Here is a 22,574-nt window from a genome sequence, read left to right on the forward strand (position 1 = left end):
ATCTTTTTTTTTACTTGAATTACAGTTGACATACAATATTATGTTACTTTCAGATGTATAACATAGCGATGTGACATTTATATACATTATGAATTGATCGTCCAGATAAGTCTAGTAACCATCTGTGACCATACAAAGTTACTGCAATATTACTGACTACATTCCTTATGCTGTATATTACCATTCCCTGACTTACTTGTTTTATAACTGGAAGTTTGCACATCTTACTCCCCTTCATCTATTTTGCACAACCCCCACCCTTCTCCCTGATTGCAGAAATTTTTGATACTGAAGGATTGCTTGATCGATATGAATGAAAATTTATTAAGCATCTATTATATACCAAACACTATGAATAGGTGTTATGGTTGAAAAAGGCATGATGACTGTGCTCTATAAATAAACAGCCCCTCTTCCAACCTGATTTTATAAGTGTGATGTCACTGCTAAAAATCAAGGACTAAAATCAAGTGGAATAGACTTCCAAATCCCAGTCAAGTGAGATCTAGATGGCTGCCTGGAAATGATATGTTTACTTTTGAAATAAAGTTGCATACAGAAATATTGCTCTCTGATCCTCAAAGAAATCATTTGCAGCCTTATCCTGAAAACAAGTACTCCTTAATTTGTCCATTTGAAGTAAACATTCATTTTAGTACCAGGGTAAATCAGGTCGGGGAAGCAATATTTCCTTTGTAGCTAAGCAATCATTGATGCACAACATTATGGTTGTTTCTTGTTATTGTAGTTTGGGGAGCTACTTTTCTCAAACTTTCTCAATCAATATAATATAAATCTATCAGCTACCATCCAAACAACCCTCTGGGTATGGATTATTCAGGATGCATACAAGGCTACTCATATTACGGACTGAAATGTACAATCAGGCAAAATGATGTGCACACAGCTGTTTTATATTTAGTTGGCTTTTTAATGTGAGCTAATTTGTTGTAGGGATTAAGGGCATTAGGAAGATTTATTTCAAGTTTCAGATGAGATAAAATTATTGTTTGAAGGTGAAACATTAGTCTCCACTAAACTTGAACAGACATTACTTTTGTATTTTGTAATGTAGGATGGAGTAAAGTGTTTGATATATTAGTAAATACAAAGATAATAAGGCTTCACAACACCTCCTCCCTCTGTGAAACCAATATCTTAAAACCCCTACTTTCCTTTTATAATGATAAATGCGAATAAAAGCAAAGATGTTATGAATATCACTTAGACTTGAAAACAGTCTATGTGAAAATTAGATGGTGACTGCATAACAAAATGCAGTATTCACCTTGTCCTTAGATTTATATCTTAGCTAAATTATCTGACAGAAGGTAGGCTGTTCAATGGCTACCAAATGTGTGGAAGTTGCTTTCACTTATGCATCTTTTCCCCTTGGGCAAAAGTGAAGCACAGAAGAGGGGAGAAAAAGACCTTGAGGGGAGTAAAATGTCATCCTCTGGTTTCAGGAATAACCGGCGCTCTCTCCTGAAACTACACCATGGCAGAAAACCTTGTTAAGAAGAGAATCAGCACCAAACCCTTATGCAAGTGAACTATAGCTTCTGAAATGGAGGAAGTTAGTGACTCTGAATGGAACAGTATTGTGTAGGTTGTGAAAGATACATCTATACTGTCAGGAGGTTAACAGGGTACAGAATGTTAATTGTAACAACCATGGAAAAATAGATGGACCAGAACCATTTAATTTTTTCAATGGATATTTTTAACTTATTGAGAAGTCTAAACTTAAGAGGAATGCTAGTCTCACTTTATAAGAATTCCCGTTGTTCTTGTTAGCTCATTATGAAGACCTGGATTTGTTGTTTAATTTTAAATACTAGCAAGTAGAACACATACATATTTTCTGCTTCTAAGTAAGCAGGTATGTTATCTGTGTTATAGAATAAGATTTTATTTAAGCACCCTGCTATATTAGTGACTCATTAAATGCGTAGTGAAACAAATGTTATAATTGAATGATTTTAAAGGCAGTGCTGTTTAATAATAGGAAACCATCTATACAGTTCAAGTATTAGTACAGGGCCTGAAAGAAAAAAAAGATGTGACCAAGTTAAGTTATAACCAGAAATTATTATCTTAAGTTCCACTATTACTCTTTGATTTCTTTACCCACTTACATTCACTGCCATCTTCACAAGGATCCTAAAGTTTCCTATCTCCTAAATATCTTTCCAATCTGTACATTTCCTTCCATTCTCACAGCCACTACACTGCATCAAGCCACCTCTCACATAGACCATTACAATATGATTCCAAACAGTACTATTCCCTTTACACTCGTCCTTCTCTAGTCCATTCTAATTCATTCTCCATTCTTCAGTCAATGTGATATTTCTAACATATTTAAACATATCAATTCCCTGTTCAAAACATTCCAGTGTTTCTCCTTTTCCCTCAGGGTAAAGTTCAAATTTCTTAATATTACTTACCAGTTCCTGCCCAATCTGACTTTGGCTTACTATCTATGAGGCTTAAGCCAGGTGGGGGTAGATATCTGTGGTAGATTGAAATAGCCAGTTTTTTAGCCTTTTCCATTAAAAGATGGAGTCTGTTTTCCCACCCTATGAATATGGGCTGGCCCTGTGACTTTCTCTGATTACTAGAACATCACAGAAGTCAGAGTGTGTGAGCTCTGAGCCTAGTTCTCAAGAGGACTTGCAGCTTCTGCTCTTGCTTTCAGGGAACCCTGCCACTGCTCTGTGAAGAGTCCTGGGCTAGCCATCTTGAGCATGAATGACCACATGAGGAGAGAGACCCAGCATTGATGAGCCACCCCATGAAAGTTCAACCAATATTTCTGACCCACAGAAATGGGAGCCAATAATAATTTGTTCTAAGGCACTAATTTTTAGGATGACTTGATATACAGCAAAAGCTAACACTCTCCTATTTTCCATTGTTTACCTTTTCGATTTTGATGAAAAAATATGCTTTTTTAATCCCATGATAAAATGAAAAAAATCATGACCCATGTTCCCCAAATTCTATGTTTCTGTGACAGTCCGTGTATTTCTGAGAATTCTATCCCATTTGTTACAGCTCAACAACCCCATCTGCTCTGGGAGGTTTTGGGGATGATGGTGACACAGGGATGTTAGAGGTGGGGAGGGATGCTCCTAGAGCTGAATCTAGTTAGTGCAGGTTTATGCATGAAAATCCTTGATTCGATGGCTTGTCAGGTAGGGACAGGGTGAAGCTGGTTTCCACAGCTATAAAGTAATTATGAATGGGCCATACCCATGAAATTGCATTAAAAATCAATCTAAAAATAACTGAGGGTGCAGACATGAAGCGATACCTATTCCCATGGGAAAATGTCAGCCCTTAAAGAACCTGAAATTCCATTAGAGATGAGCTGAGTACTCCCTTCTCCAGGTGAAGGATAGATCTTGGCAGGCTACTTGACGCCTGAATTCTATCTGGGACTTCAAGGAATTCCTGTGAATAGCTGTCTCAACTTTAAGGTTCTCCAAAGATTTTGGTCAAGGAAGGACAGGGTGAAGTAAAGCTCCTCTTCAAGGATTCCTGAGGCATTGCCTCCCCTCTGGACTCCCCAGATTTCTAACTGTGGCCGGTGAGCCCAACTTACTTGGAGTTACAGTCACTGCCCTGAAAATCTATCTTTCAGAATCTCTTTTCTCTACCCTGAAAGCTGGGGGGTCTTAATTCTAATTAGAATAGTATTTTAGGTACCAGGTCACATCACCTCCTCTGGGTTTTCTTTACAGGTCAACTTTATCTTAAGTAACTCTCCCAGCACCATCTGACATGTAACAAAGTGACTTGAAATCTTACTGACATAGGTGAAAATTCTGCTCTGACATTATTAGCAAAGTAATCTTGGACAAATCACTTAACCTCTCTGGGTTACTCTGAAAAATGAGTATACTACACACCTGGCAGGTTTGTTGTGCTCCAATGACATCATGCTTCCCCAGAGCTTTCTCCATATCACATAGATTTACCATCTCCATCAGAATCATCTATTTTTCTTTCAGTCAGTCATTCAATGATATTTGTTGAGTTCATACTAGTTACATTCTAGTAGGGGGAGACAGACAATAAAGAAAATAAATGAGTAAAATATATAGTATATAGAAAATGATAAGCACTTTCAAGGAAAATAAAAGTAGAGCAGAATAAGTAGGATTACAAAGGCCAAGATGGAGTGGGGGTCGCAGTAATCAAGGTAAGCTTCATTGAGGAAAAGTGTTTGAGTGAAGATCTTAAAGAAGTGAGTGAATTAGACAAATGGATATTGGGGGAAGAAAACTCCAGGCAGAAGGAACAGGCCCCAAAGCAAATGGCATGCTTGACATGTTTGGGAGGTAGCAAGGAGGCCAGTGTGACTGGAGTGCAGGAGAATGAGTGGGAGAATAATATAGGAAAAGGTCATAGAGATCACGGGGACTAAATCATAGAGGACCTCATGGGCTATTGTGAACACTTTGGCTTTACCTCTGGTTGCAATGGAAATGTTTTATAGGGTTTTGAGCAGAAGACTGATGTGATCTGATTTTCATTTTTGTTTTCTTAGTTGAAAATAGGCTCTAGGGAAAGAAGGAGGAGAGCAGGAATACCAGTTGGGAGGCTACTGCCGATGGTGGTGGCAAGGACCAGGGTGGTAGCTGTGGATGTGGTGAGAAGAGGTAAGATTCCAGACATATTTTGAAAATAGACCAAGACTTCCTGATGAATTAGACGTGGAATGTAAGAGAAATAGAGGTGTCAAAGATGACTCTAAGATTTCCAGACATTTTATGTAACACATCCTTCTCACATCCCCCCCATTAAAACTTATTGGCTTTGTGTTCTATTCAATCAAGTTCTCAACACTCCCAACTAACTGATTAATGAACAAATGCTATTTCAGTAGAGTTTTGGTTTTAACTTACTGTTTTAGGCTGACCCTAGGTTAAGCAGCCAAAGAGTGTAGAGATGCTTGATTTATTGGGCCGAGGTTCAATCAAGGATTAGGGCCTATTAAGTCCCTTACCAGGAAATCTTTATGCTGCAAGCCCAAGTTCTTATGACAAGCCTGGTTCCATGCCTCCATGGAACCTCCATGCCAGCCTGGTTCCTCACTATGGCAGCTCGCTTTTGTTTAGACTCAGAATTACTTTGGCTCTGAACTCTCTCAGGTATATAATGAGGGATTATATCTAGGTTTTTAAAAAGACCTCAGAAGGCAACACCTAATGTTGCAAGTGGTAGGAACATTTATCCTCATTCACCTTAATGCATCTTATTGGCCTTCCAAATTAAGTACTTTAAACTTAGCTCTTAAAATAGAATCTTCCCTAAAGCAATTATACTCCAATAAAGATGTAAAAAAAAAAAAAAATAGAAGCGTCCCAATTCCTTTCCCACCCCTCAGTCCAAAAAGTTTATGTTTGAAGTTGCAAAGACAACTAAATATTCCCATGAGGAAAGCAAAATGCTTTATATATCAAATGTGAGAACAAATTCTTCTTTGCTGGATTAATCCCAGAAGCATGACTATCGATTTACTCCCCAAAATCATCACTTGAGGAAATGCATGAAAGAGTGGGTCAAGAAACACCAAAATGTATTCACCATTTGAGTTAACATAGAGAATTTGTTTCCAGGTTTCATATGTTGACTTTAGCAAAAAAAGAAAATCTAGCATTTAGTTAGCTCCTTGCTCAGGAACATGCTAGGACTAAGAAGGATTCAGCTATTGACCATTTCTTCTAATTTTTTAATAGATGTTTAAGTGAAAACAATAAAACAGTATTCACCAGTGTTTTGTGATTCCTTCCTTATTTTCTATTTCAGAGTCAACTAAAAAGATTACAGCAGTATTTAAAAATTGTTTCCAAAGTCACTTTAGGGAAGGTGTTGATCAACAGAGACATGCCTTTTCATCTTTTCATGAATCAAGATGAGACATTTTGTCTATTTCACTCTCTTGCTACTCTTTACCTTCAGAAATTGCTTATTCTTTGTTTGTCTAGAAAACTACCCCTGACCATGATTGTTCAGCATAAGACCTTTGGGATTCCTTCATCCTTTCTGTAAAAACAACTATTTAGCATTAGGAAATCTAGTCAACTATATTGTAATTGGTTTCTATTGTTACTTTAATGTAGCTTTAAAATTTGGAGCTTTGTAAAAGCCCAAATATTTTGAACTGCTACATTTTAATAGCATTTTAACAGCACGTAGAATATTGTATACAACAGTTCGACACATGCTTGATAAATTGCTATAATTGTTCCTTAAATTTGCTGTGATAAAAAGTGTTAGGTAGCACCACATACTCAGTTTTCCAAAATGTTAGCTGTAATAACTGCCACTGTTTGCCTTTAGCACATTGAGATGCTATTTCATTTGGGTATTAATTACCATCTATATTAATTTCTGCCTCATTTTTATTTTTATTTTATAAGATGATAGAATATAAACTTGATAGTGAATTAAAAAAAAAAAATTATTCCAGACTCCGTTGTTAGCCTGCCTTCCCTACAGTACAAGTTCCAGTGGCTAAATATAGTATGATAGCATATCATTGAAATGGAAATCTCCTGATAATATGGCAAATGTTTAGGAAACCATCTTCTGAATTGTTGCCAAAACACAATAAATCGCCTAGATTAAAAAAAAAAAAATATCTGAGGAGACTTCCCTGGTGGTGCAGTGGTTGAGAGTCCCCCTGCCAATGCAGGGGACACGGGTTCGTGCCCCGGTCTGGGAAGATCCCACATGCCGTGGAGCGGCTGGGCCCGTGAGCCATGGCGGCTGAGCCTGCGCGTCCGGAGCCTGTGCTCCACAATGGGAGAGGCCACAACAGTGAGAGGCCCGTGTACCACAAAAAAAAAAAAAAAAAATCTGAGCTGTTCTTACGGAAAAAAAATGACCACCAAAATAACCAACATTATTTTTATATCTGTTAGTTTCAACAACATTTGGGGTCTCCCCTCCGACTGTCTGTAGAATTCTTATAGGTTTTCTTTATTTTAAAAGCTTTTTCCTTTTTTTGTTTTGTTTTGTTTTGTTTTGGGGACAGTAAGGGAGAGTTCCACCTTTGCTAAATTGATTTCTACTTGATGTACAGACAGAGCAAAACATTCCATTGCTTAGTGTCTTGCATTAATTTTTACCATACTGGTTCTGACATGGATTTGAATATGATGCAGCTTATACATTTCTAAAGAGAAATAATGGAGAGTAAATGTTCATTGTTTTACGACTGCATTTTATTGCTGAGGATTTTTGAAGATGATACAGACACACACTGAAAATTCAACAAATGACCTTAAAGTGCACTAACATTTCAACTGACATTTTCGTACATGATTTATACTTTGCCCAGTGGTCAGGCAGTGAATCAGTCAAGCTGACTTATCCTGATTCATGAAAAGGTGAAAAGCTGTGTTCTCTGTGACTCAACACCTTCCCTGGGGTGATTTTGGAAACAGTTTTCAAAGACTTATTCTAACTTTTTTAGGCTGACTCTGAACTTTAAAGCCCTGAAAACAAAGAAATCAAAACAACAAAATGATAAATAATATTTGATTATTATATTTGTAAAACATGACTCCTTCAAGACTGGATGGTATTTTTAAAATCATTACTTCTTTCTAACCAAGAAATATATTCATTTTTATTTGTTATGAGAACTGGTCCAATGATATTTTTCCTTCATGTTTTTGATATGGACTGGGGAATTATGCACATATTTGAGAATCAGGATATATTTAGAATTTCACAAAGATTACTCAAAAAAAAAAAATGGGTCCAGAAAAATTTGACGTTAGAAAGCAAAGCAAATTATTCCCAGGAAGAGGCAAAGAGTACTTGGAGGATGACAACCCAAATAGACTTAGCTGTAAAGAGCACTTTTTACTTTTTACTTTTACAAGAAGAATCAAATCCAGAAAGAAGTTATAAATAACAAGGTCTTTTACTAGGTAAGAGAAACTGATTTCTTTTTTCTGAATAAGCACATACATACAGCTGTTTTTGCCAAGTGCCAAAGCTTTGGGCAGTAATATGCAAAGAAGAGACAAAGGCTGCCCTTGCCAATAAGAATTCTCAGAGTCAGAAATTCCACAAGTTTTAGGAGTAATGGAATGTATTGTTGCCTTGAAGAGTACATAGGTTTCATTCCTAGGAGTTCATTATTTAAGACCATGTAAAGTCCTTCCAAATCAATGGAGGAAGACTGTACATACAGTGATTGTTAAAGACCAATGGAGGAACAAAGGAAAGAACTGAGTGCCCCATTAACCTCTCCTTCTTATGTCAGAGAAAAATCAGAAATGAAAGGAAAAGGTAAAGTTGAAAAAGAAAGAAAAAAAGACCTAATTCTATGAACAACGCACCTAATAAAAGCATAAAAGAAAAAAAATCAATCCTTTTTCTCACATCATCTGTATGAGCCTAGGACTGGAAAGCAAAGCAATATATAGCACTTGCTTAGCAGAATGTGTTATGGCACAGTTCATTGCCATAAACAAATAGCAGCAATCTACCTCCCCTTTGAAATGAAATAGAGATCAGTAAGCAGCCCTCATCATATCAAGGGACTTCAGTAAACAGATCTGTAGATTCTGGTGTCTACAGAGTATCAGCTTTTTAGAGTTTAACTGATTATATTCATCTAAATGGGCAGCCTGTTTAGGTTTGAAACACATTGCAGATTCAGTCCATTCCTCCTATATTTTAGGGCCTTCGAGTTTCATTAGATAAGTTTAATTTGGGGGGGTGATATTTGGGGGGAGGTTCAAAGAGAACTTTTATTGTAGTTAATTATTCTATCAGTCTGTAAGGCCTATAACTTTGTGTCCTGGTGACAAAATTCAGTCTTGTGTTTACAACAGAAATGGAGGCCACCACAATGCTTTATGAAACAAGAAAAGTCAATGGGCTTTTTCATTCTATAGCAGGTTTAGAATTTCAAAGCGTAGAGTGTATTTCTACTTGTTGATATAAGTCTTTACTGGGCAGTTGCTTTGAGCTACTAACCTTGGTTAGAGAAGGGATTGGGGAGAGAGATAGCAACTGAATCTCCAAATAGTGAGATTTTGTAGAAGTTACTGTAGAAACTTCAGAGAGATGTCATTGACCATAAAGCTGATAACTACCTGATTACCACTACTCAGAAATGACAATTCTGCATTTACTACATATGAAATCATACTTTGTATTCAGCATTGGAAAAATATTGCTGTTAAAAGATGATATGTTTCTGAAAACCTAAATTATTTTAGGACATCTGATAACTATACAATCTATTAATGTAGCTATTCCATTACCCTGTTTTTATCTTTAGGTCCCAAAGAAAGAAAGAAACAAACAAAAAAACAAATTTGGAATCACTTCCTCTCAGTTCAGGGATATGAGAACTAAAAGCAGAAAACATTAGCTTTAATAATAATTGAAGTAAGCTTCAGTCTTGGGAATCATGAAAGCCAAGATTTTTTAATTTTCAAATCTATTATCTATGGTATTGACCTGGTTCATATACAAAATGGTAGGTGTGATGAAGGACATAGAAAAGATTAGATGCAGCCAAAGAATAAAACAGAAGCCTGAGAAAGAAAAGTCAAGAACGGAATAACAACAATGCAAGTCAGCAAAACCAAGTTTAATTTTTATACTAAAGTTGTATGCTCTATATGTGTCACATGAAGTCTAAATTACAAGGGCATAATCTTAAACTATCAATAATTTAGGTCTTGGTAATGGATTTTGAATCATCCATAAAATATACTCTTTTCTGTTGTTTTTTTTTTACTCCTTATAGCTTATTATGGACTCTGGAGACAGACTGCCTGGGTCTGATTCCCAGCTCTACCACTTATTGGCTGTGCAAGGCTAGGCAAGTCACATAATCTCTTTATGTCTCAGTTTCTGAAAAATGGGGATACAAGGTTTGTTCTGAGTATTAAGTGAGTTAACATATGTCAAACACTTAGAATAGTGCCTTCTGACCTATAGCAAGTAATTTTATATACATATATGTGTGTGTTATGATTATTACTAGTAACACATCCATTAAAATGTAAATAGTAGAAGAAAACTGAGAATATATAAAAATATAGATTTATATTCATTCATTTAACATTTACTGAGGTCCTAGTGTGTGCTAAACATGATATTAATTTCTAAGGATACACAGATAACAGAGTCTCTAATTATGGGCAACCTGGCAATTATGAAACAGTGTGATGAATGCTGCATGGTAAGGGAACCTAATTCAAGCTAGTGAATCAGTGAATGCTGCCTAAATGCAAGTACCTATTAAAGGAATTGTAAAGAGTTCAGGATCACTGGATTACAGAGTGTAAGGGATAAGTGTTGAGATATGAGACCAAAACAGTAAGCAGGGTCTTTGAATGCCATACTGAAGGGAATAGATTTCATCCTGAGAGTGATAGGGAGATACCAAAAGATTTCAAATTAAAGGGATGTCATGATCTGATTTAATTTTTAAGATAAAGCTGTTGGAAGAGTGGAGGATGGATTGAAGGAATAGTGTAGGGGAGCAAAATAAAATCTGAGATTAAAGATGAGACCATTTCCATAATACAGGTGTAAAATGACAAGGATCTAAATGAAGCAATGGCCATAGGGATAGAAAGGAAAAGACAGATTCCAGAGATGTTTAGGAGACATAATTCACAGGATTTGGAGATCAGCTTGGATTGGTGGGCAGCATAAGGGAAAAGGATAGGTTAAGGATGACTTCAAGAATTTTACCTCAGGGAAATAGAAAATATAGGAAGAAGAGGAATTCTGGAGAGGGAATTGTGTATTTGAGTTAGGTCATGTGAGCTTAAGTTACCTGTTAGACATCCATATAGTAGACAGTTTTACATGAGTCTGGATATCAGGAAAGAAATCTGAGTTGGAGATAAAGACTTGAAAACTGGCAGCATGTGGTGGTAACTGAAGACAAGGGACTGTGTAGGTTTAGCCAGGAAGAGAGGGAATGTTTACTTGGGAAACAATACTTAATAGATTCATTTTAAAAGAGGAAATCTGGGAGGTGAGTGAAGAGGAGTATAGAAAGAAGTAAAAGGACCCCCCACTCCGGTTTCTCTGAACTTTGTTAAGGGAGTCAAGGAAATAAATTTTATGAAGGGTAGAGGCGGCAAATGATGCTATGATGTCAAATAAGATTAATTCACTCCACATGCATTATATTGAGTACAAACCATATGCCAGATCCTATTGTAGGGATATAGAGGACAGAAAGAATCTGCTGGATTTTGCAACAATGGGGTCATAGATGATGCTTACTAGAGAAGATTCAGGATTTGATGATGGCAACATCCAGATGATACAAGTGGCAGGGAGTTGAGAGGATGGTAGTGACACAGAAAATATAATAGAGCAATTCTGGAACCCTGAGGGACCCAGCTAGCATGGAAGCCTTCCTACTACAAACACCTGAAAAGACTGGATAAAAGATAACCAAAGTTTCAAATACACATTTAGATATCTGTGCTCCCAGGAGGCAAAGAGAAATCTCTACATGCCAGAGGAAACTGAAAGATAAATTGGTAGTTACACAAACCAATAGTTTGTCAGCCATGTAGTATGGGCTGGCATGGGCATGGGGTGAATAAGTAGGGAGAAGAATTTTTTAAAGTCCGTACTAGCTAGGAGCTTTGGTTTTTTAATACCCACCAAAAAAAGGACTGGAAATAAGCTCTTGGTCCCACTCAAAGTGGAGGCAACAGAATTGAGACATGCGTGGTTCCCAAAGAAATAGAAAATCAGAATAGACCATTAAAGAAACTGAACATGCCATATAACTATCTACTCTTCTACATATAAACACAATAATGAACATTAGCAAAAATAATGGCATGGTTTTAAGTTATTTTCCCCAAACATCAAAGATCGCTATAATATACAAACTCTTCTGGAGTTTGAAAAGGAGTTCAGTTTCTCCAACTCAGTTTTTAGAACAACTGTAATTAAAGATGATACAAGAAATGAAAATTACAGGCAGTCTCACATAGAAACATAGGTCCAAAACTCCAAAATAAGATTGCAGCAGACAGAATTTAGCAACAGATAGTAAAAACAAGTAAATAAATAAATAAAATTAAAATCATGACAAATTAGATTTTAACCCTAGTGTGTCTAGCATTTCATTATTTTTATTAACATTCCTGCCCCTCCTCACAACATACATCTTTTTCCTCATCATATCTAGCTACAGGGGTTGTTCTTTCACATAGAAAATATAATGATACTGATTTTTCCTGCCCAGGCTCAAGATAAGTTATGAATTAGAAACTACCTAGAAATATTCCATTTAACGGACTAGCTTAATGGGAAAGAACTTTCTAGAAGAAGTCCTTGTTCCTTCAATAAGTTAACCAATAGGCTTTCAAATTTTATTTTATTAGGAAGAAAAGGAGCATATGAATGCATATGAATGCAAATTCCTATTGTGTAGACACTCATGTAGTTATAATACAGAAAGGCTACAATCATCTCTTAATTTTATACTTAAATGTAAACTGCAGCAACTCTGCCTTTTGGAACCAGACTCCTGCTTTAATGCCACAATTTAAACCTCACACCTTCATTCCATCGATTGTATTGGGTTTCCATTTTGAAGGAAAAATATTGTTTTTTTTCCCTTTGTGAAAGAAATTCATTCTCTTTACTTCCTTGACCACTTCCAAAATATTTGGAATGATGCTTCACATTTTCAAAAATTATGTCCAGGGGTTACAAACCTGGAGGCTCTGGGTGTGGTTGACACACTGTAGGTGTTCAGATTATACCGGAATGTTCTAGTTAAACTGAGAGAAAGAAATCATCTTGCAGTTTTAGTTGGTCTTTTGAAAATAAATATTTTTGAAGTGTTAAGAGAGGATGAATAGCTTGTCAGTATGGCATCAGTTTGTCCTAAACTATTGAGCAAGCACCTACTTTGTACCAGATACAATGCTAGGTTTGGAGGATATAACTCATAAGTCGGACCTCACCCTTGCTCTTATGGACTTAATGGATTGGAAACAGCCCTAGTTTCCAAACTCTCCAGCCATCCAAAGCAGCCAACTATATATTTTCCTCCCTCCCAGGGACATGCTTCTGTCTGCTTGGTTTAACAAACCATACATATAGAAAGAACCTGCTTTGACTGAATAAGGTCAGGGTCCTTTCCTCTTATCTTAATAGCCTCTGTCCATTCACAGAAAACATTACACCAGAGATACAAATTACTTGTAATTTATCTGAAAACTTTATAAGTTATCCATTCACAAAGTCTTTCCATGTTTGAACTCATTTAAAAGGAAGAAGAAGAAGAGCTTTTCAGATGCCTAAAGGAAATGTATTTCTTAAGATCATCAATAAAGGAATCCAAAAATGTGTCAATAAGGAGTGAATGATTAAAACATTGTAAACTTAGGGCCTCAAGACCAAATAAAGTACAACACAGTTGTTAAATGAATGACTGCATAAAAATTGCATTTTTTAACAATTTTGAAAATGTGATGATTTAATCGGGGGGATAATCTAGATCAGATTCATTAGAATTTATTGGACTAGTGGAGATTAAGCTAGATTCAGGATGTTGGAGTACCAGAAGTTGTGTTTACTTCACTTGTTTTATTTGAGGGATACACTGCAAACACCAATGCATGCAGAATAAAGAATTAATCACATTTAAAAAACATTGAAACCCTATACCATATAAGTGTACTTTACTTTCAGTTGTAATGAGAAGAGAGATTATTCCTCTGGTGCCAATTTTGTGGATAATTATAAAACTTTGCTAGCTTTTGAATATTGTCTTCTTATCTATTCTGTTCACAAAATATACCATCTGAACTATTGATATAAAGGGAGATCACAGAATCAGAGTAACCTGTTTTAATACCTTTCCATCATCGTTTGCCACTAACGTTAGGCACATGTTTATCTGTAAAATTTATTCCCACTATATTTACTTGGATGCTATGCCACAGATCTGTTCAGAATAGTAATCACACAAGCTATAAATACTGTAACAATGGAGGGAGTTCATCTTAGTGTAAATTTTCCTCTGGTTGAGAATAGTCTCAATGCCCACGTATGAAAATGGAATGTAGAAATTGCCTACAGTCTTATGAGAAAATTTGTATTGCAAAGCACAGTAATAAATTAGACTATTCCTAAGACTTTTTGTTTAATGAAGAGGATATTGAGATGCATCTGGGGTAGCATGAGCTCTATTAAAAAGAACTTGTTGGGGCTTCCCTGGTGGCGCAGTGGTTGAGAGTCCGCCTGCCAATGCAGGGGACACGGGTTCGTGCCCAAGTTTGGGAAAATCCCACATGCCGCAGAGCAGCTGGGCCCGTGAGCCATGGCCACTGAGCCTGCGCGTCCGGAGCCTGTGCTCTGCAACGGGAGAGGCCACAACAGTGAGAGGTCCGCGTACCGCAAAAAAAAAAAAAAAAAAAAGAACTTGTTACTAAGATAGTAGCTATTTGCGGTAATATCTTAGGTGAGAGTCTGGGATCACAATTTTTTACACTTTGAAACACATGTATAGTAATTCTTTTCCTGATACCTTGTGATCAGGTCCCTTTACTTTGGTTTCTTGAATCAGATTTTATACTTTGTGACCCAGTAGGTGATAGTGGTATACTAAAATAGGTGTATACCTCTCATAAGGGCTAAAATCATCCAGTGTTTGCTAGTTCCCATTCAAATGAAAGTGTAGGACTGCATCATGTAGGACTGCTGGGGCTTGGCTAAATGGATTTCCGAATAACTTATGTCTAACCCTGTAAGGACCATTGCTTTTGTTTAAACCTTTTTTTTCTCAAATGGATACCACCCAAAATGTATTGTACTCTATAAGATTATGTGAAACACAATTCAGTCCCTTCTTAATTACTCAGAGTTATCAAATGTATGACTATAGATACACATTCAGTTGCTAAATAAAATTATATAAGTACTGAAGCCAGAAACTCACTCACTTGAAAAATTACTTTTATTGGACTGAGTTTTGGTCATTTTTCTCTTTCTCATAAAGTAGAGGATTGTTCAACAGTGTGATCTCCTGTGGGTGTAGCATGACTACCTTTCTGCAAAATTGATTGTTCAATCAAAATCCAAAGAAGCCTTCTCCTGAGTCATTGTTTTATTTCCCAGAAATCTTTACTGTTGTTATAAGTCTCTTTTGGACTTGTCAGCAGCATCCTGAACATCATCTGCTATTTCTTATACTATTGCAATGTACCATAGTTTGTTCTTTCATTAAAACTGTAACTCTTCAGACTGAAAAAAAAAAGCCCTATGGCTGGTATGCTTATAATGAAACACAGCGATGTATTTAAGGACTATTGAGAGGTAGGTGGCTATTCTCAACCTCCATCCACCACCATCAAAAACACACACATGCGTGTTTCCACCCCTGTCAAAGAGCCTGCTGCCTTAGTGTTTACAGGCCTCCTGAGAAGTCCTGAAAATGAAATGGGTATTAGACTCAGAAGACTACAGACCATGAAACAATATGATGTCAATTACCTTTTTGCTACTGGCCTTCTTTGGTGTCAGAGTCTCCACCATTTTTTTTTCTTTCTCTGATTTTTTATGCTTTCTCCATCCTTTCCCCATGACTTCTGTTTTTTTTTAGATTTCGTACTTGGAAGATTGACTTTTCTCAACCGATGAAATGTATTCTCTATTGATGAAACAACCTCTCACAGTATGAGGGGGGACCTTCTCTTGGCTCTTTACTACATTCAGTCCCATTTGCTGCACAGAGGCTATTTCTCTACTCTAAGAGGCATCTTCTTTCAGCCCTGTTTTAGATACTTGAGATTTCTGAGTATCTGTAAAGCATTCCTCTACTTTCAAACTTATTCCCTCTCGATGATGTTTATTCACTCAAAAATATCTATTAACTGTCTGCCACATGCCATGCACTATGTTAGGTGTTGGAGATCAAACTGAGAGCAAGTTAGTCATGATGCCTGCTTTCATAACGCTTCTAGTCTCATGCAAAAGATAGAAAAGCAAATATTGTCTCTAAATTTAACACTACATGTAAGTTCTCTTCCTCCTTTATGCTAACAATAAAATATGGTACTTAAAGAAGTGACAAAATTATCATGTCTTTGATACAGCACATCAGAATTAATTCCTACATTCATTTACAGGAGGAGGTTTTTGTTTTGGTTTCATTTGGTTTTATCAGAAACGTTAGACATGGATAAGGCTTTGGGACATTTCTTCTCTGTAACACTTTAGAAGTCACGATTTACACGGGATTCTCTACAGTTAATGAATATGCTATTTTTGAGACTTTACGGCTTCTTATTTAATGGCCATAAATCTACGAGTAACTATATGTCATGATGTAAGAACTACGAGGTCCCATCTTGAGACTTCTTCCTTTAAAATCAGCGTTTTGTTTTAAATGTTTAAATGTTTTAAATTTGGTTAATACTACATTTAAAGAAAATTAATAACATTTATACATGCACATATTTATTTATTTATTTATTTTAAAGCGAAAGAAGCTTTATTCAGGGAGATACACACTCTATAGACAGTGTGTGGGCCATCTTGGAAGGCAGGAAGCACCAGGGTATGGGGTTATCAGTTTTCATAGGGGTGGGTAATTTCATAGGCTAATGAATAGGAGGAGTATTTCAGCTATTTGGGGGAAGAGGTGGGGATTTCCAGGAATTGGGCCACTGCCCACTTCTGACCTTTATAGTCAGCCTTGGAACTGTCATGGTGCCTGTAGATGTGTCATTTAGCTTGCTGATGTGTTACAATGAGCATATACTGAGGCTCACGGTCTAGTGGAAGTTGACTGTCTGCCATCTTGGACCTATTTGGTTCTAATCAGTTTATGTTGTATCCTCGGGCAATGTCATTCTTTTAAAGGTTGTGCCCTGCCCCCTTTTTATCTCATTCCTCCCTCAGAGATTTTACTCCAAATCTTATGGGAAGCAGAAAGGTGATGGTCTGTCCTCTGTAGCTGCTTCAGGGCTGAGTAGGGGCATCAACCTTGCCAGTCAGGGAGCAAAAATCCCTGGATGCCTGATCTAGGGGCCCTAGGGTTAGGACAACTTCTTGAGGGTGGTAAGGGCTGGAAACTTGGGATCTTGGCACAGCCATCATCTTGATGTAGAACTGTTACAACTGCTTCTCTAGCCTTCCTATGAATCTTCTTGAAGATGAAGCTCTCTTTTAACAGTATCAGAGTACAACAATAACTGTCTATAAATGGCAAAAGACTTAAAAGGCATAGTTAAACATTTGATTACAGTGTAATTGATAAAGAAGCTTGGTTACTGTTGTACCTGCACCTATTTAAAAAGAGAAAAAGAGGGCTTCCCTGGTGGCGCAGTGGTTGAGAGTCCCCCTGCCAATGCAGGGGACACGGGTTCGTGCCCCGGTCCGGGAAGATCCCACATGCCACGGAGCGCCTGGGCCCGTGAGCCATGGCCGCTGAGCCTGCACGTCCAGAGCCTGTGCTCTGCAACAGGAGAGGCCACAACAGTGAGAGGCCTGCGTATCGCAAAAAAAAAAAAAAAAGAAAAAGAAAAACTTTGGAATCTGAGTTTGGTGTGGCTTTATGCATTGGAAAAAAAGAAAAAAAGAATATGCCCATGTATAAACTCTTGCTTTTAACCCATGTCTTTCTTCTTACTCTCATGTACTGCAGATACTTGGCCTAGAGATGTTTATTTCCAAACATAATTTTCAATAAGTTTGCAGTTTTACAGTCAAAAAGCAGCTCATAGGTTTTCAAGTAAAATCTGGAGCACTTTATAATTATATTGTTGAATACACAAGAAGCTTGCTAAATTTAAAAGAAGAGTTTATAGTTCATCTCTGAAAAAAAAAGTATATCAATAAAATTGATGTATTTATGGGCAGTTTTAATATCACATATTCCTTAATTCTAGAGTCTCTCTGTCCAATCAAAAGGTAAATAGAAATACTAGCAACTTATTAGATTGACTTTTAATTATAAGCCTTTTGCATAGTAATTGAGGTAAATAAGTATTTATTGAGCATCTATTGTATACCTATGGCAGAATATTGCTAGAAGCTTCAAATGATTAAGGATAAGATATCTGTAGATGATGCATCCAGAAAGATAGTGACCTCAGGGAGAACACTAAAATTTACCTGTAGTGTTGAGGAATCTTCTAGATTCTGTACTAACTCTGCAGCTAGGATTTATAGACAACCATACTCAATTTAACCTAACTAATTGTGATTCCTTTCATTTCAGGAGCAGTGTAATTGATGGAAAAAGTATTGGACTTGGATGTAGAGATCTGAGTTTCAGTCTCGACTTTCTATGTTTTAATCTTGGGCAAGTCAACTCAGCTTTCTGAGCTTCAGTTTCTTTTTCTCTAGAAGGGAAAAAATATAACTCATCCTGCAAACCTCACAGGATGGCTGTGAGAATCATAAAAAGAATGTGCTTGTGATCTAATGTTATGTATGCAAATGTAACATTATCTTTCCATTCACATATTTATTTATTAACAAGTATATGAGGGTTGCTTTGGATTGTTTATGTGGGATAAAAGAAATATGGAACTCTCTTGTGCTATTACACATCCTATCCATCCCTTTTGCAAATTTGATCAAGCTTGACATGCTCTTGAGTGCATAATTGGTGCTATGCTGCTATGTACTTTGTACTTTAAGGAATATACCTAGAGGGATGTCTTCACATTTGAGTTATAGTTTCAAGTTTTCATTTTCTTCTAATGCTCAGAGAGACCAGTGTTTCAGTATGCCAAACATGTGTGTGTCATTTGAACATAAAGTGAGTGGGTCATATTCTTCCAAAGAAGCCAAAATGCTATATTTTAAAAGGTTGGGCCCAGTGGTGTTCTCTGCCTACAAGAATATATATTGCTATTTAATTGCTAACAAATTGTCAACCTCTGTTTCTCTTTATTTTTTATCCTGAAAAACTATGTGCATAATTTTTTGCTTTGTTTAGTGGAAGTTAAAATACTAAGCACTAAGCATTTTGATTCAAGAGTATGATTTATCCCTCTTCTAATCAGAGAAATAAGTATCCCTTGACATTTGTGGCTTTCCTTTCATTTCTTCTGTCCCTTTTTCTGGTTCTCTCCTTTTTCTTCTTGTTGAAGTCTCTCTTTTATGCAACCATCCCACTCTCCCCACCTCCCAACCACCCCATGACCTTTTCAGATTCATGTTTTATTGTGTTTGCAAAAATTTCCCCCCCACCCAGTGCTTTCTACAATAGCCTCTTCCTTTCAGAGTAAGATCTTAATTAAAATGAGACAGTCTTCTGGGCAGTGGAGCTTTGTTTTGTATTACTTAGTTTTGTTTTACTGCCTTTACAATATGATGAGTTAACAACTTTTAAGTTGAGAAAATAAAACTAAATAATTTCCCCTATCAACATTATCTATAATTTAATGTTCTCTCACCCAAACAGTCCCAATTTCTTTTTCTTTCTTCTTCCTTCTTTTTTCTTCCTTCCTTCCTTTCTTTCTTTGTTTCTTTGTTTGTTTCTTTCTTTCCTTCTTCCTTCCTTCCTTCCTTCCTTCTTTCTTTTTTGGCATGGAGGAGGAGGAGAAAGAGGAAAAGAAAAATCAAGCAAGATCAAGAAGTGGTGGGGCCAAGGAATGGAACCAAATGCTGCAATGAAATACTGAGCACTCTTCACCACCATTCTAGCAAAGAAGAGCCAAGACTCCCACAGAATCACTGATCTAGAGTTTGTCCATTTTGTCTCCTTATAATTTTCATAGTTTTAAGAAGAAGAAGAAGGTGAAATATGATCTCTGGCATAACTCCTTTCTATCCCCATATACCCCATGCTATATTGACAGTAGTTACATTATTGAAAAATGTCAAGTTGTTCCCACTAGAGTGTCCTTGCTCACGTAGTCCTGCCATGCAAAACTCAGCCTGCTCTACACAAAGATTTCACAGAGTTCTGCATTAAAAGGCTGCCATGGATATGACTGGAACAGATGATGGTTTTGTGACTTATTTCACTAACCAAGTGTGATCCTTCACAGTAGGAACATGTTTAAATTGCTGTTTTGAAAAATAAAGCTCAGTTCATTTGCACAGTTTATATTCTCAAAAACATCTTGGAATATACCTGAGTACAACCATGGGTAGACATTTGAAAGTTTGGGATTAAACTGTCTGTTGAGGGAATTCAGAGACATGAGAGAGGTAGAAATGTTTTAAACCCATGAAAGGACTAAACATATTTAAGTGAGTCAAAAATTGAATCACAAACTCTATTTTTGCTTCAGAAGAACAAAGAGAGGACATATTATTATTTCTCATAAGTAACCAAAGGCTTTGGCATTTGCACCTTCAAAGCACAGACTATTGCATGTTTTTTGTTAAAAGAGATTCTTGTTCAGTCTGTCTCACTAGATTTTTCCCTTTCTTCTTCTTTGAAACACACACACCACACCCCTCTTAAAGATACACTTTATTCCTCCCATGTGCCAGAGTAAATCTCTAGTTTGAAGGATTATTTAAGTACCGAATTTAAGTCTCATTATCCCCATCAGTCCTGCTGCTGTTACCAGTGCTGGATAACACAACAACAATCTGAACTGAAAGTTCCAAAACCCATAGAAACTTCTCCTGGCTGTGACCTACTGTCACTGACATTTTGATGCTGATATACTGTAGATGAAACCCATAAATGCAATCCTAAATTTCAGGCATTTGGATTTGTCAGTTTAATTCAGGCATCACCTTAGTTCAAGTTCAACTCACTGTATTTATGCAAAGAAAGGGGGAGGACAGGGGCAAAAGATATTTTCATTCTGCAATAAATATTTATCAGAGCTTTGCAGTATTATAATCAGTGTATGCAGAATAGTGCAACTCCAAACAGCAAGCTGGGTTGCAGTCTGGCAAAATAAGCCCTTCAAAGCTCATGAGCTTACTGCTATTCACCTGGTGGAGTCTCTCCAGCACAAAGCTGAGTGAATCCATTAAGCTTACGTAATACAAGCTTAAAGGTGAAATGGAAAGCTCTTAAAAAATAAACTATTTAAATTTCTAAATCAGGAGTGTGCATTATGTGCTGAAAACTTAAATATGCCAGTAGTGCCGCATACATTTGTACAATAATGATAATCACATTCACATTTTAAAGTACATTTCCTTCACGGTCCTAAAAAAAAAAAAAGAAAATCAAAATCAGTATTCCGGCTTTGCTCTGAAAGAACTGAAGTGTCCATAGCAGTCAGGGAGTACTCTATGCTTTGCAGGTGCTGTCATCAATTCTAATAAATCCTTAATCCAGCCCTTGATAGGCAGGTGAAGAAGAAATTGATTTTTTCAGATGTTTTGGTATAATGAAATACAGAATATAAGAAATGTAAGCCTATACACATAGTTTCACAGATAGAGGATCTTTTTGATTTTAGCATCTAATTTAGTGCAAGGAAAATAGAATGCATCCATCAAAGGTAGTAAATAGGTGTTAAAAATGTATGTGTAGACCCACGACATCATCAGACGCACTGAAGGTACTGGAGTTTATTACATGCCCAAGCACTTTAAAAAGCAACTCAGCCATAGGCCCAACCCTAGAAGAGCTCAGTGAGATAAGCAGTTGTTCCTTTTACTTTCAGAGAGAGTATGTTTTAATGGACACCTGGACTGAGTCTTAACCTGATTCGTCCAAACTCTGAAATGCCAGCTGCCATGACTCTAGCAAGAACGTCAGAGTCTATAGCCAAGTGTGAGTGAGTGTAATTTTCTTCCAAATGTCCTTTGACCTTTACCTAATTTCCATCAAAATGTTGGTAAAACACCCAAGAGGAAGACACTCTTGTCTTCCAGATTAATCCTAGCTTTCATAAGAAACTTCATCATTAATAAAAAATTAACCTTCTCAACAGACCATGGATTGCTATGGTTTTTCTTCTTGAAAGAGGTGTCTTCCGAGCTTTCAACTGTTAAAGATTATTTCCTCTTTGAAACTAGACCACTAGTCCTACAGTTGTGAGTGCTTAGGGAAATGAATAATTTGCTTTAGGGGAAAAATTGTTTCTTATCCTGTTATAAAATGACCTTGAGCTTTGTTCCTCATGACCCAGATTCTCATGACAACAGCAATGGAGACCTTGCCTTAAGGTCCAGGAGCAGATGAAGCGATCGTATAGAATGAACTCAGATTTCTGGTGTTGATTTTTCAGGTATGTTTTAATGTTTCAGCCTTAAATTTCTTTCTTACAAAACAGATGGTTACAATCATGACAAAGGATATCTATAGATAGTATTTCTTCTATCAGATCCACCCAAATAAAAAGACAGATTTTCCCCATTGGAACAGGCAGCCAAAAGAGTGACAAAAATATCAGTTTGTAGGGACTTTGGCACAAAATATAGTCCAGGAAATTAGACCAAATCTCACTACTGTCATGGACTCTAAATTTTCAGCAACTGAAAACGATTCTGCACCAGCCAATTGGTAATAAATTTAAAGTACCAGAAGATGATTTCAGAGAAAGAAATTGCAGTCATGGAACAACATATTTCTAAGATCAATGGGACATATCTGTCTT

This window comes from Pseudorca crassidens, chromosome X (assembly GCF_039906515.1).
Source record: "Pseudorca crassidens isolate mPseCra1 chromosome X, mPseCra1.hap1, whole genome shotgun sequence".
Classification (NCBI taxonomy): Eukaryota; Metazoa; Chordata; class Mammalia; order Artiodactyla; family Delphinidae; genus Pseudorca; species Pseudorca crassidens.